We start from the raw sequence: 13627 nt of genomic DNA, 5'->3' as shown, positions 1-13627 counted from the left end.
TTAAATTAAACAGTAAAGTTAAAAAACAAAACATAACAAGTAAAACACACTAAGACCCCATATAAAGTACCTATAGTAATTCGGATTTAGCAATAGATTAGTGATGTCAAACATAAGGTCCAGGGGCCAGAATTGGGCCAACAAATCAGCTGGAATTCTGCTGATATTCTCTTTGAAAAAAGAGAATATATATATAGATATATATTTTAGACTTTTAAGTGTATTTTCACAACTTTTTCTACTAATAAAGACCTTCCCCATAATCACCATTCATACTACACCAAAGTAATTAAGTAACAGATAACAATTAAATAACAATTCTTGCCCATCAGCTGCACTGTAAAATCTAATTAGTTCCCAGAACTCAAAAAAATTGAGGAAACTCGTTGCCTCAAAAAAATTGAGTAAAGCTTAGCTAAAAATGACTAAATTAGAACAACTTATTTATTTTGAGTACTCTGTACAAGCTCATTTGTTCCCAGAACTCAAGAAAATTGGATCAAGTTTACGTAAGATGACCAAGTTAGGGCAACTTACTCATTTTGAGTACACTGTACAGCCTTGTTAGTAGGGCTGGGCGATATGACCCAAAATTCATATCTCGATATATTTTACCTGGACGGCGATATAAGATATATATCTTGATTTTTTTTTTTAAGCCATAAAGTAAGAACAAAAAGAGAGTTCTTAGTCAAAGCTGTGTCCCAGATGTCACACGGGCACTTTTATTAACATAGAGCATAGATGTACATAAAATTTACTCAAAAATAAATTATGAGCATTTATTAAATAATAATGCTCCATAAATAAAAGAAAACAATGTTGTTTTTGTGCATAACAAAAAGCTCACAATTGTGCAGTCAAAATGTAAACTAAAAGACGCAGAGCATAGTAACAAAGATAGATTTCACAGCTGCTCTGTTCCCAACTTCTACTGTGTGACTGACAGCATTGAGTTTGAAATCCTCTTCGTAACCACGTCTCTTAATAGGTGCCATTTATGGTCCTTATACACAGTACGTATCACTCCGCGAGGGTCCTCGGTAGCCGTAATGCTCTGACAATCCATCAACCGGTGCAGCACCGTAGCTTACCAAAGTCGTACTAAAACATTTTTTGACAGATTGCTGAGCGCTGTGTACCACATAAAATCGCTTCGCGGCCATCAAGCACAACCAGAATTCATACATAAGGCGCGCTGTCAACTTTTGAGAAAATGAAAGGATTTTAGGCTGTGCAGCGCCTCTGGGCTGCATGGCGTTAGCGTGGTTAGCTCGTTAGCGTGGTTAGCTAGCTAACACGTTGACGGTGTCCAGCCCCACGCACGGGGCAATGCGCAGTAACTCGTTAACGGAGATTTGCCGTGTCCATCTTGTCGCTTCCTGCAGGTGAAGCGATGGGGGAGGAGGGGGAGTTGTGTTCAGTGAAGGAGGGGCGAGGCCGAGTAATGTTGCGTAAAGACAAAAGTGGACGAGAGAGGCAAACTTGCGGCTCCACAAGTATAGTTATAGCGTAACATAGACTATATCGATATAAAGGATATTGTCACATCTTATATCTCGTATAAAAATATATCGATATTTTTTAAAAACTCGATATATCGCCCAGCTCTACTTGTTAGTTCAGAGAACTCAAAAAAATTAAGGAAACTCGTTGCCTCAAAAAAAACTAAGTAAAGCTTACTTAAGATGACTGTTAGGACAACTTATACAGTGCAAGTCTACAGTATTAAGAATAACTTGATATTTCTGACTGTACAATAATAATTGTTTACCCACTGACAAACATTTCAAGTTCAACTAAATGAAAAAACAATTTGTGGTAACCTGAATATGATTAAAAACAATTAACAACACTTTTTGTAATGATGTTAAAATCAGCCCAACTTTTATTTTCAAACACAACAAAGTATAACAGCCAACATACTGGACACTGTTCTGCTGAACAACAAACAATTATATTGCTATCACTGTTATAATTTTACAATGAAACAAAGTCTCAGATGTAATTATTCTGAAAATAAGTTTAGGCCTACCACAAGTTTGTTTTGTACTTACATTACTTATATAATCAAAATAAAATATTTGTTGTTCTGTCACAAGTGCAGTCTCTGATTTAAACAACACATTTGTTTTGCATTCCAACACATGAGCTGGAATGTTGTATTATTTTAAGGATGGCTTGTTTCCAGTCCAGGCATTACTGCCTGAATGACTATCATGGATCGAGGTGATCCAAATGTAGGTGCAGAAGAAAGTCTTTAACTTCCCTTAAGTACAGTGTCAGTGGATGTGGGTTGGAGATGCAATGAGCTTGAACCTGCAGGTGACCATCTTCACTGACCACACCATGTGTGAGGGAGGACTCATCTCTCCTGTTGTCCTGCAAGCAAACAATCATATTTTTTGGAACATGAACTTAATTGCTTTCTTAAAACATTTTTTCTGCATTTGGTATAAACAAACTCAAATTTAGACAATCTCAGGCTCCCTCCCCACCGGAGAGGTGACATTCAGTGTCCCAATTGTCAGTCTGGATAGCCCTGACCACCACTCAACACACAATAATGTCATGAAAGCATTATTTTAAAAAGGGCTATGCAAACATGGCCAATAACTTTCATTCTAATGATGTGCAAAATGATTTGGGAACAAAACCAATTTTGTTGTTAGAAAACTTGCAGACTTCACTATATACAGTGTAGACCCTCTAAACTAAGTTAGGGGGATGTGATCTTTCAAGAAATGCAGACCAAACTGTTGTTGTTTGTTTACTTACACAGCATGTCTTGTAGAATTAACTGGAGTCACCAGCAACAGCATTGCGCAGTCATATCTCAAGTCTAATAACAGAAGACAGGAAAAGATCAGTAAAGAAACAACTTCCCCAAACCAAAGCACAAATAAAACAATAAGTAAAACAGGCTGATCTAAAGTGTGATTAAAGTTCAGCCTGATTAATATAAATGTCACTGACAGTTGCTAATATATTGGAAAACCAAAATACTTACTGATGTCTTTCTGTCCAACAGCAGGAGTGCTGGTCCGGAGCCTCAAAGACAGTAAGAAGCAAGCAGAGGGAGAAAAAACAGAACATTTTTCAGTAACTAATTTGATCCTTAATGGCTGTGCAATCATTATAACATAGAGTTTGCTTATGTTGTTAAATAAAGGCTAGATTTGACATTAATAGATCCCACAGATGTTCAAAAGCTGCCACAAAGCATGAAATAAATGGACGTCTCCGAAAACGTCTGAGCATTTTTGCAAATATGTGATGTCTTGATAAATTGAACAGATATTTGAACTTTACACAGCTACATTCTCGCCTGAAAATATCTTAAAAGTTTATTTTGTGACCCAGAAAAAGTAATACGTTTTTTAGCCGCGCTCCTTCGCCATTGCAGCGCTTACAAGTATGCACAGCCCACAAATGCGATCCTCCTTTTCCCCAAACTACCCTTTCTGGGTCACAAAATAACCTTTTAAGATATTTTCAGGCGAGAATGTAGCTGTGTAATGCTCAAATATCTACTTAATTTATCAAAATATCACATATTTGCAAAAGTGCTTCCACGTTTTCGGAGAGCTCTGTTATCCACCAGTGGATAGCTGACCGGGAGGTCAAGGCTCGATAGAGTCCGGGAGCACAGCTAACTCCCGGCTTATTGTTTTCAACCCCCTGCGGTCTTTTGCTACTCAGGTTAAACATGATATATATAGTTAGTTAGTTAGTTATGGCTATGGATTGAAAATACCCCCCACACCACACCCCTGAAGAATTTTGTCTGGCTCTTATATCACTTTTTTATTTCAAACAATCAACAGAAAATTTCACAGACATAGTGTTATGTAAGGTTTTTAAGGCTGTGGTGTTAATTTTTAAGTAACATGAGCCCAGCGGCAGCAGCAACGCTAGGCTAACACTAACTAGCTAGCAAGATTATAAACCTGGTGCTAAACTAAGAGAAGCCACAAAATCAGTTTTAATAAGAGTAAACATTTACTCACCAAGTCAGTGTATCAGGTAAAGATTCACAGCAATGACAATAATCTCTTGAACTGACGCTTCTCCAGGTTTGCTCAACATATTGCATAACAAATGCTGGCACCATGAACATGCGGACTGATCCGAGAGGGAGGAGGACGGTAGTCACGTGGCATTTTCAAAACACATCTTTCATCCTTCCGCCCTGAGAAGCAAAACTTCCAGCTTATTTAGTTTTTCTAAGTTAAGACAACTCAAATAAATTGAGTTTATCAGCGTTTTTGCATAAAACAACTTGCAACTTGCAACGTCTTGCAACTTATTTAAATTGAGTTCTAATAACAAATTGATAAAAATTGACTTCAGCCAATTTAATATTTTTAATTAAACACAATATTACATTTTACAGTGTGTAACAAGCCTGTCTGTTGTCAGCCAGGTGTGTGGAGTGGACGCCAAAATTTGTGAATGCAATAACTTGAGAACAAGGTGATGTAGAAATTCATACCATAGGCGCATCTAATAAAGCTTGCGGACAAGTTTGACACCCAATGAAGGTCAGAGGTCAGGTTTTAGTCACCTAGGATTTTCACATTCATACCATAGGTGCATTTACTAAAAGTCTTCGGCAAATTTGAATCCGGGTGATCGTGAGCTCAAGGTCAAGGCCACTGGTAAAGTTTTCTGAAAATCTTGTGAATATGATAAATCACTAAAAAAGTCACCTTTGATTTTCAAATTGATAACATGTCTGCATCTACTAGGAGCCTGAGGGGTCACACTGGAAGCCAGCAGTATTTTTCGATCAACTATAGAAATGTCTATGGGGGGTTTTTCTGAGTCACACACATTTTTTTGTGAATTAACAAAAACTTTAATAATTACAGGGCAGTCTGAGCAATGAGCTACCAGAGCTTCTTTTTAAAAACACATTTATTTTTTATAGTTTAAGCCCAAAGAATCATGCTAACAGATTTCCTTGTTGCTACAGCAGCATTGCTTTATCATGTATAAAAAAAAACTGACAAGACTGTATAGGTATACTTTTTTACATTGACTGAAAGTGGGCCACAATTTAAAATTAGTTTGACATTCCTGCTATAAAGATGTGTTCTTCTATATCACTTGTGCTTTCAGGTTATAGTCATTAAGGTTCACAGGAAGTTGAGACAAGATGCATTATGCTGCATTAGGCCAGTGTTGCCATAGTAGTGACAAAATGTTGTTTTTTTCCTATTAGAGAGCACTGAGAATCAAACAATTTCAGTTCCTTAAAAAAACAAACTCAAAAACAAACATGAAGATGAAACTGGATGTAAGAGATCTTTGAATATATTGTTCAGTATTAGATATTTTATGCTATCACACATCTCCAAAATACAATGTTATACTGTCTAGAGTTACCATTTCTATAACACGTTTTCCTCAGATTGTTATTTCATAGTGGAATTCTTTGGCTTTGACTTCACACAGCTTCCTGCACTATTGGAATGGGTGTTCTTCTTTGTCCAGATGAACTCCAGCTTCCCCCAAACTATGGGCTGCATCACAGACAGCGGGTCACCACCCCATGTGTTCACCATCCCTCCTCATCTGGCATTCAGGCATGCTACAGTGACCCAGTGATGCTGTGTGACAGGCCAGGCAGGGCACTGGCTGTTTGTGTCAATCCAGATCAATCACTCCCTCTTCTGGACGGACAACGTCATCAACGTGCAGAAAGGTCACGGAGTGTACTCAAGCCAGGCCTTATGTGGAGTGCAGGGAGGTCAGCATAGCAAGTGAACACCCTTGAAAGACTGTGTATTATATTTAATAGACACAGTTGGCTCATGAGTTACCTGTATATGTATTCCAGAGGGTAGTTTTTATTTGGGATGAATTAAATGATTGGCAGTAGTCATTTTATCTGAAACATCTTTTTTTTTTTTCTTGATTCTCCAGTGACTGGGCGTGTGCAAAAAGTGTTAAGCCTCTTTGTCGTATTGATTGATATTCCACGGGGCAAGATAAACCCACGCATGCCCCGCATTCGACAGGGCTTCTATTCTCTAATGATACATGTAAATATGGCCCACTGCTTACACTTCTATAGGAAAGCAGAAAGAAACAACACAATAGCCAAAATACAACCCATTTGAGGAAAAAAAAAACAAGAAACAGCACTTAACGGCCCAGAATGCACTGCACCCAAGGGAAAAACCTCAATTACTGTTACACGTCCGAAAAAGGAGAACTCTAGGAGAAGTGATTGCTGAGATGGAAATGGCTGTGTGTATGTTTGTGGATGTGTTGAGTGTGTTTTTGTTTGTGTGTGTGACTGTGTGTAGGGTGGGGTGTGGTGGGAAAGGGATGGCTAAAAAGGCACTCAGTAAAAAGATCTTTCAGAAACACTTTGCCTTGGTGACGTTGACACGAGCTGTTGATTGACGTGCACTTCTCGACAGAAACCAGGGCTATCAAACTATCTGGCTCGCATTAGGAATGGCATGGTCCTCGGGGAGGGGCCTAAGTGGTAAATGATGTTGCTCGAGACACTCTCTGTCAACAACTGGTGTGTATTTGCGTTTGTGCGAGTGCTGAGGATGGCAAAGTATTCAATCAAAGCTTTGATTGAAAAAGCCCCGTGTCCTTAAAGATCAGAATCCCGTATGAAGGGGTGAATGTGAGTGTTTGAGAATTTTGTTGTGAAAACAGTGCAATGCTGCGCAGCACAGGGAGGGAAAAAAAGGTACTGGCAGAAGACTTAATTGTAAAAGTATAATCTTGAGCATTATTCATGGCTGAGAGGTGATGCCAAAGAAAGCTTTGCACAGACTCAAAGTTCAAAAAAGAAAGGAAAAAAAAAACATATTTTGCAAGAATCTGTGTAGACATTCTCCCTCACACATGGTGTGGTCAGTGAAGATGGTCACCTGCAGGTTCAAGCTCATTGGAAAATGTTAAAAAAAAGTAAGAAAGAAAAAAGAAAAAGGAAACCCTTTCTTGATTATATTTCATATTTTGTAACCATGTCTTCTATTCATCATCTTGCTCCTCAGTTGATCATCAATTTGGTCTACTGAGACCAAGTTGTCACTAACGACTTGTGAGTTTTAGGAGATGAAATACTGGGGAAAACAAACACATGGTAATGGTAAAGCAAGCAGCACTAGGGGGCACTCTGACTTTTCTGGTACTGGAGAACGCTTGTGTGTTGCACATGGGTGAGTGTGCTCAGTGCTGTTCAAGTGTGTGTGTGCATGTGTGTGTGTGTCAGTCGGTGCAACCACTGGGAGTCAAGGCTGTGTGTTTACATGGCTGAAGTTCCCATGACAAATGTGGTCAGAGCATCATCTTGAACTGGGAATGCGCGCAGAAAAACTCGCACAGCTCTGCCATTATTCTTCCTTCTCAAACATGTGCTTCTAATCTGCAGAAACACTTGGCGCTCTTTTTCTTTTGCTGTTTTACAGTGTCATTATAAAACAATGTTCTTTGTTTTGCACATTAGCAATGAATTAGTGATCCTGCCCATCTCTGTGCCCCGTGGAAGAGTTTCTGATCTGTGGAGTTGCTTGGCTTGGGGCCCGGCTTTCCTCCTGTCACTGCGAGGGTTCTTTTGCTGCTGTTATATTTCAGGCTGTTATTGTTGGCCCTCTTGCAGCCCCGGTAAGATCTTTAGTCCTTTTTCCCAAGCGATATAACCCCCACACACATCACACAGTATCTGACCCCTGTCTGCATGACACATGACAGGTCCACAGTGGTGTTCATGTGTGTGTGTGTGTGTGCGTGTGGGTATGTGAGCAAGGAATGATGGGTGTGCGCTTTTATGTGGGTGTTTGCTTTCATGTAAATGTGTTGTAAATATGTGTGCCCTGCATAGATATGTTATGCAAGTGCACAGAGCGTATCTGGCACAGTGTGTAGGTATTGAATATGCTTAAACAATGAGGCCGCTTGTCACATGTTCAAAGTCGTACAGACAACCCGCTGTGATCTCAAGCCACACTCGCAGATGTTCCTAATGGGACGAGAGTAGCATTCGCATTCCTGTGGATAACCAGTCTGTTTATTTTTCTCTCTAAACCGGAGTGGATTGCCACTTTCTCTGGTGAGAAAGAGGATGGAAGATGATAAAAAAAAATAAAAAAATACAAGGAGGCTGATGAGAAGGCTCCCACCGCAGTTTAGACCTCCAAAGCCAACTTGTCAGTCCTGCAAAACCAGCATAACCTCAGCGGTGGTGATTTAAGGGTGACAGTAATGCAGGGTGTAATGGAAGTTGATGCCAGTGTGCAATTGTGTGCAAGTTAAAACTGCTGTTGTCTTATTCTCCCTGCAAGAATAAGTGAGCTAGACGTAATTGTGAGGGGGTTATGTTTATGAGTCAGGGGTGTTAGAGTCGATCGTGTTGCTTTAAACACGGGCAGGAAAGCATTCGCGCACACATACGCACGCAGACACACACAGAGTGAAACCCACACAGGTATGCTCGAGTCCTGAGAGCATCTGCTCCTTTACAGCCAGATTGAATTAGCAATTACAGAGAGTAAAAAACAGAACAAAACATCTGGAGCAGTAAGCAGCAGAGGTTATAAATCTGAGAGGGGAGGTGGGGTGGTGAGGTGTATGAAAATGAGCCAAAGTGAGACTCTCAAGGACAGTGGCTCTGATTGGGCCATTAACATGCCAGTGGTGTCAAAAAGGACCCGAGGCAATGGGAGAAATGGGACAGAGCAGAGGGCTTTAGAGGGCATAAAGAACACCAGTGAAAGGAGAGGTAGAGCGTGCAGAGGAGAGCAAGAGGCAAGGCCTACTGTAGAGGATTGAGATACAGTAAAGACAGCGTATCTGAGGTTGTTTTGCCTCTTGAACCTTTAACCAGGAATCGACTCGGACAAGGAGAGACGAGTCTGTGGAACTGATGGGGGAAGTTGTGGAAAAAACAAACCTAGGGGGAGTTTGGAAAGCTGTATAAAAGTATAAAAGAATTAAGAAACGGGGGCTGGAGATTACCCCCTTTCTGCCAAACCATAATTAGACATGTTTGGACAATGAAAATGTTGGGTGGGTGTTCATAAATGTATTTTAACAATTATATGCAGTTTGGTTTAAGTCCATATAAATGTGGGGTTGGAAAACTGCAGTGCCATTACCACATCTGTTTTTGCTATTATTGGCACAATAAATTACGTAGGCAATTTGTTTGCGCTGTTGTTAGAGTAATAGAATCAAATTATCCCATGTTAGGGAAATGATTATGTACGAAGCGGAACCCATCAGGGATTCACAAGGCAATCAGTGAGGTAAGACAGAGCTGAAATGTTGGCGCTCTGCACATCAACTCTTCCAGGTCCAATACGTCATTTGAAAGCCACAGTACCTGTAGTGCTCGCAGTAAATCTCCTGCACAGCATCAGTCCAGCGGAGCTACGCGAATCAGCGAGATAGGAGGCCAAGTCATAATTGAAGGAGCTTGACACACGTGAAACGAGGAGTGTTTGGGATGAAGGACAATATCAAACGAGCCTTATCAATTCATAAGCTGGGGGAGCAGTGTTTACATTCCCTCTCGGTTGGTGAAGCACTGGGTGGATGTTTCAAATAGGTCAAGGTTACAGCGAAAACAAAAGTTAGTCGATTAGCAGTCGAGGTGCAACATTCCTAATTTGTATGCTAATCTGGCGGATCATCATATCATGTAGGTACTGCCTGCGATTCTACATCTGCACGCACTCATTTAATTATCCAAACACAATTCACAAAAGTCATTGGAAACAAACCAAACCAAAATAAAATAATTTGCATATATTTAAAAGAGCAGATAAACTCCCTTGGGGTTGGTTAATATTTCAGAGGCATAATAATAATATGCAAAATCATTCACATTTCATCCAGCACCAAAACAAAGTGGCTTTGTCGATGTAATTAGGGTGTTTTAGAGTTGAATCACCCTGGCAAATGACCATGTTTTTCTCTCTGGGAGACCAGTGTGGAAATGTATCTAAGCCCCCCCCCTTCCCAAATATATGTGTTTGTGTGCGAGTGTGCGTTTGCACGTTGTATTGTCAACGCTCCTCTGTGCGCACGCAGTCTTAGAAAAGGATTGATTAAAGAGAGAGTGTCTGTCTCAGAGCAGTTAATGAGGTTTAGTCCCATGAGCTGCGAGGTTTGGGTGTGTTTGAGTGCACGCACATGTGTGTTTGCGTGTGCACATGTAGACCTAGTGGAAGACGTTGTTAATTGGCTAAGACTTACTTTCAGCAGGGGGATAGTCAAGGGCACAGTGCCTCCACATTTGTGGAGTGCCATTTGTAGAACACAATGATACATTTTCTTTCTATATTCGCTTTTTTTTTTTTTTTTTTGAGGGAGTGATGAGTCAGGAGCATCACTCCCTCAAAAAAGCAAAAATATGATTACAACGAAACCTGGAATTTTTTATGCTTGTATTTCATTTAAATTTCCAGATTAAAAAAATCTCTTTAAAAAAAGTAAAGAAAAGAAACTGACAGAAGAAATGATATTTGCTGTTTGATCTGAAGAAGGAAGAAGGAAATTCATTTACTTTACTCTCTGGGGACATGCAGAAGAAGAAGAAAAAGAAGAGGAGAGGAAGAAGGAGAAGAATAAAAAGAAGAAAAAAGAAGCAGAAGAGGACGAAAAAGAAGAAGGAAGAGGCAAATAAAAAATAAATAAAAAATATATAAAAAAGAAAAAAAAAACAGACATGGAGAGAGGTAAAGGAAGAGAGATATTCCACAAAGCACAAGATGGATACAATCTCACCTGCTCTGGTCTCCACGCAGACCTGTCCGTCTACATGTATATACAGACCTGTATGTTCTTTTGCAGTGCAACACACAGCTCGTCTCAAACAGCAGGAAGCATCTATGCTTTCATGTGGAGCACAGCCCAAAGTAGAGCAAGATCACAATGTGTGTGCATTTGTGTGTATATGTGTGTGCGCATGCATGCATGCACGCATGTGTGTGTGTGTGTGTGTGTGTGTGAAATCCAGGCTTTTCCCCCCTTGGGACCTGCACAAACACGCTTCCCATCTTCCCTTTGAGTTCCACATTCAAAGGTTCCACTCGTTCAACTGTCAATCATTCTCTCAGCCAATCAAGGCCCTTCATTCTCAGTCTGTTTATAGATCAAGGGTGGTTTAAGCGTATGTATGTGATGTGACTGGAATTTTTACCATGACTAATACTAATACTGTAAATATTCATTTTTTTTCTGCACATCACCCGTGGTGTCAATCAAAATCAACGCTATTGTGCCTATACTGTGAGGGCACTGAAAGTCTACAACAATGTTTATGACTGCAAGGTCCTGGACCAGATGCTGGTGCTAGAGTTAGTTTCGAAAATGCATAATGGGATCTGGACCAAAGAAGGAAAAGGTCCTAAAGTTTGGATAAATGTAAGAAAAGAAGTTCACTGATAGGTTTAGAAAGAAACAGACATTTCTTTTAAAAGTGTGTGTGCATATGCGTGTATTTGTGTTATCAAAAGAGATTCAGCATCGTATAGATGTGTTATAAGGTTATCGCAACCCAGATATGTCACGCCTAATTAAGTGGCTAAGAGTACAGGAGAAAAAAGGGGTGAAAAAAACCTACAAATTGCTGTGAAATGTACATTTAGAATAGATCTGTAAGTGCGAGTAGACTGCATCACACAGCATCTGCTCCTCATGCTATAAGAAACTGAGAAGAAAAGAGGATGAGAAAAACAAACAGACGGAGCATCAGGTGACAGCAGGCGTTATCAGACCTCACCTCTGATTACTGTCTATTATGAGGCAACAATAGTTTCCTGTGGGGCATGCTAACGACCTGAGTGTATCAGCAACGTGGGAAATTAACCCCGAGTCTGCTTTATGTCAGGAGGGAAACGGACAAAAGCGGAGTGTGAGAACAAAGAGTCATTCCCATACCTGTTATTTATTGACAGGCAGCTGCCATATGTCCATCTTTACCTACTCTGTGTGTGAATGAATGGTGGTTAGGATTGAGATTAAGCCGCCAACAGAGGGCAGCAGAGGGCTTCAGAGCCAACGTATCCCTCAGAGGCCAGGCCAAAGAAGCTCTGCTTCATGGTGAATCAGACTGTTTAGATCTGCATGCCATCTCCAAAATGTCCACTAAACAGTCATTTTACATGAAATGCAAATGATTTAGTTAGTATTTGCATGTAAAGAAACGATAAAACCACCTCAGAGCTGCCACGGTGAGACACTTGTTTGTTTTTGTCAACTTTTTATTTTTTTCCCCCAGCTGAAATAAGGTGGGAGTGAGGTTTGAACTGCGGGGCACTGGTAATGGCGGAGCGAGTGTTCTACAGCACGTCTCAGCGAGAAACTAGCTCGATCTATTCACACTACATGCAGAGCCGTGGCCTCCAGGCTTGAGTTCCTGCTTCGGTAATGACTCTGTTCCCCTGTGGAATGTAGAACATTGTCTTTCCTCAAATGAGGGAAGCACACAGTCTCTTTGCACACATGCGCACACACAAACACGCACACAAGCATGCGCTTCAATATGCATGAAACACAAGCTTGTAAACATATACAGGCAAAACAGTGCACACTTGCATGTAAGTATACATAAATATGCATACTTGCACCCACACATGCCCCCCACCCGCCTGTCTCCCTGCTTCCAGAAACATTGATTGGACCTCTTCTCTCAGGTTTGCTTGTCTCTTCCATGGTCAATCAGCGGGTTTATACACCACATTGTGTGGCAGCCTGTATTGCTCTTTCTCCCTCTTCGTTACCGATCAGAGAAAATCCCACTCTAAGCAGGCGCATTCATACAATTTTAATGACTCTTAAATTAACCATCATATTTTTTTGCTCCACTCCTTCACTGACTAAATCGCTTAATATGCATCAACGCTGGCCTCACTTGTGGGCTTGGCGTGACATTTTTATAATTCCTTAGCACAGGCATTGTGTTTATTTATGAGTGTGTAGGCTTTTTTGGCTGATAAATGGCACAATTAAACAGTGCTCAGACACTCGAGCAGGCGTTTCAGGCTGCTGACAGATTTTTAGTGTCCTCTTCTTTGGCTAACGATGAAAGTAAATAATGTCTTAACGAGGTTGCTGGAGCAGTTGTTTGAGGATTCATTTTATCTTTTACATTCGCTTTGAGCAGGAGTGGTTGAACACAACACAAAAGCAAGGTTCACAGCCTAGATTTTATGCTTTGAACATGATTTAGTAGCTTGTTAACAAATTCCTTTACAATTATTACCAAGGTTACAAATGGGAATTGAAATCATTTTTGGATTTTTTAGGACTGTTTTTGGAGTAAGCAGACTACAGACCCAACTACTATTTTTGCTGTATTTTTTAGCTTTAAATATCACTTTTTATTTGCATAAATGATAGGTAAGCAGGGTCAAATAAGACATACAACAGCAAAGTTAAGCTGCAGTACGCCAGGCGCCATGGAACTTGAATCTTCCGACTTCCTGTATGCATTATTCAAGGGCTTCTATTGGCTGCTGTGGGTTTAGTGATGAAAGCAGCCTGACGCAATAGTCGGCAACAGTGTTTTACAGTATTGTTTTACAAACTATTGTAAGGCAGGGTTAGAACAAGGGAGAATATTAGCCAGGCCCTGGGAGGAGGGAAGCTT

Source organism: Neolamprologus brichardi, chromosome 2 (assembly GCF_056152115.1).
Source record: "Neolamprologus brichardi isolate AB-2024 chromosome 2, ASM5615211v1, whole genome shotgun sequence".
Lineage (NCBI taxonomy): Eukaryota > Metazoa > Chordata > Actinopteri > Cichliformes > Cichlidae > Neolamprologus > Neolamprologus brichardi.
Note: the sequence above shows the minus strand (reverse complement) of the source record.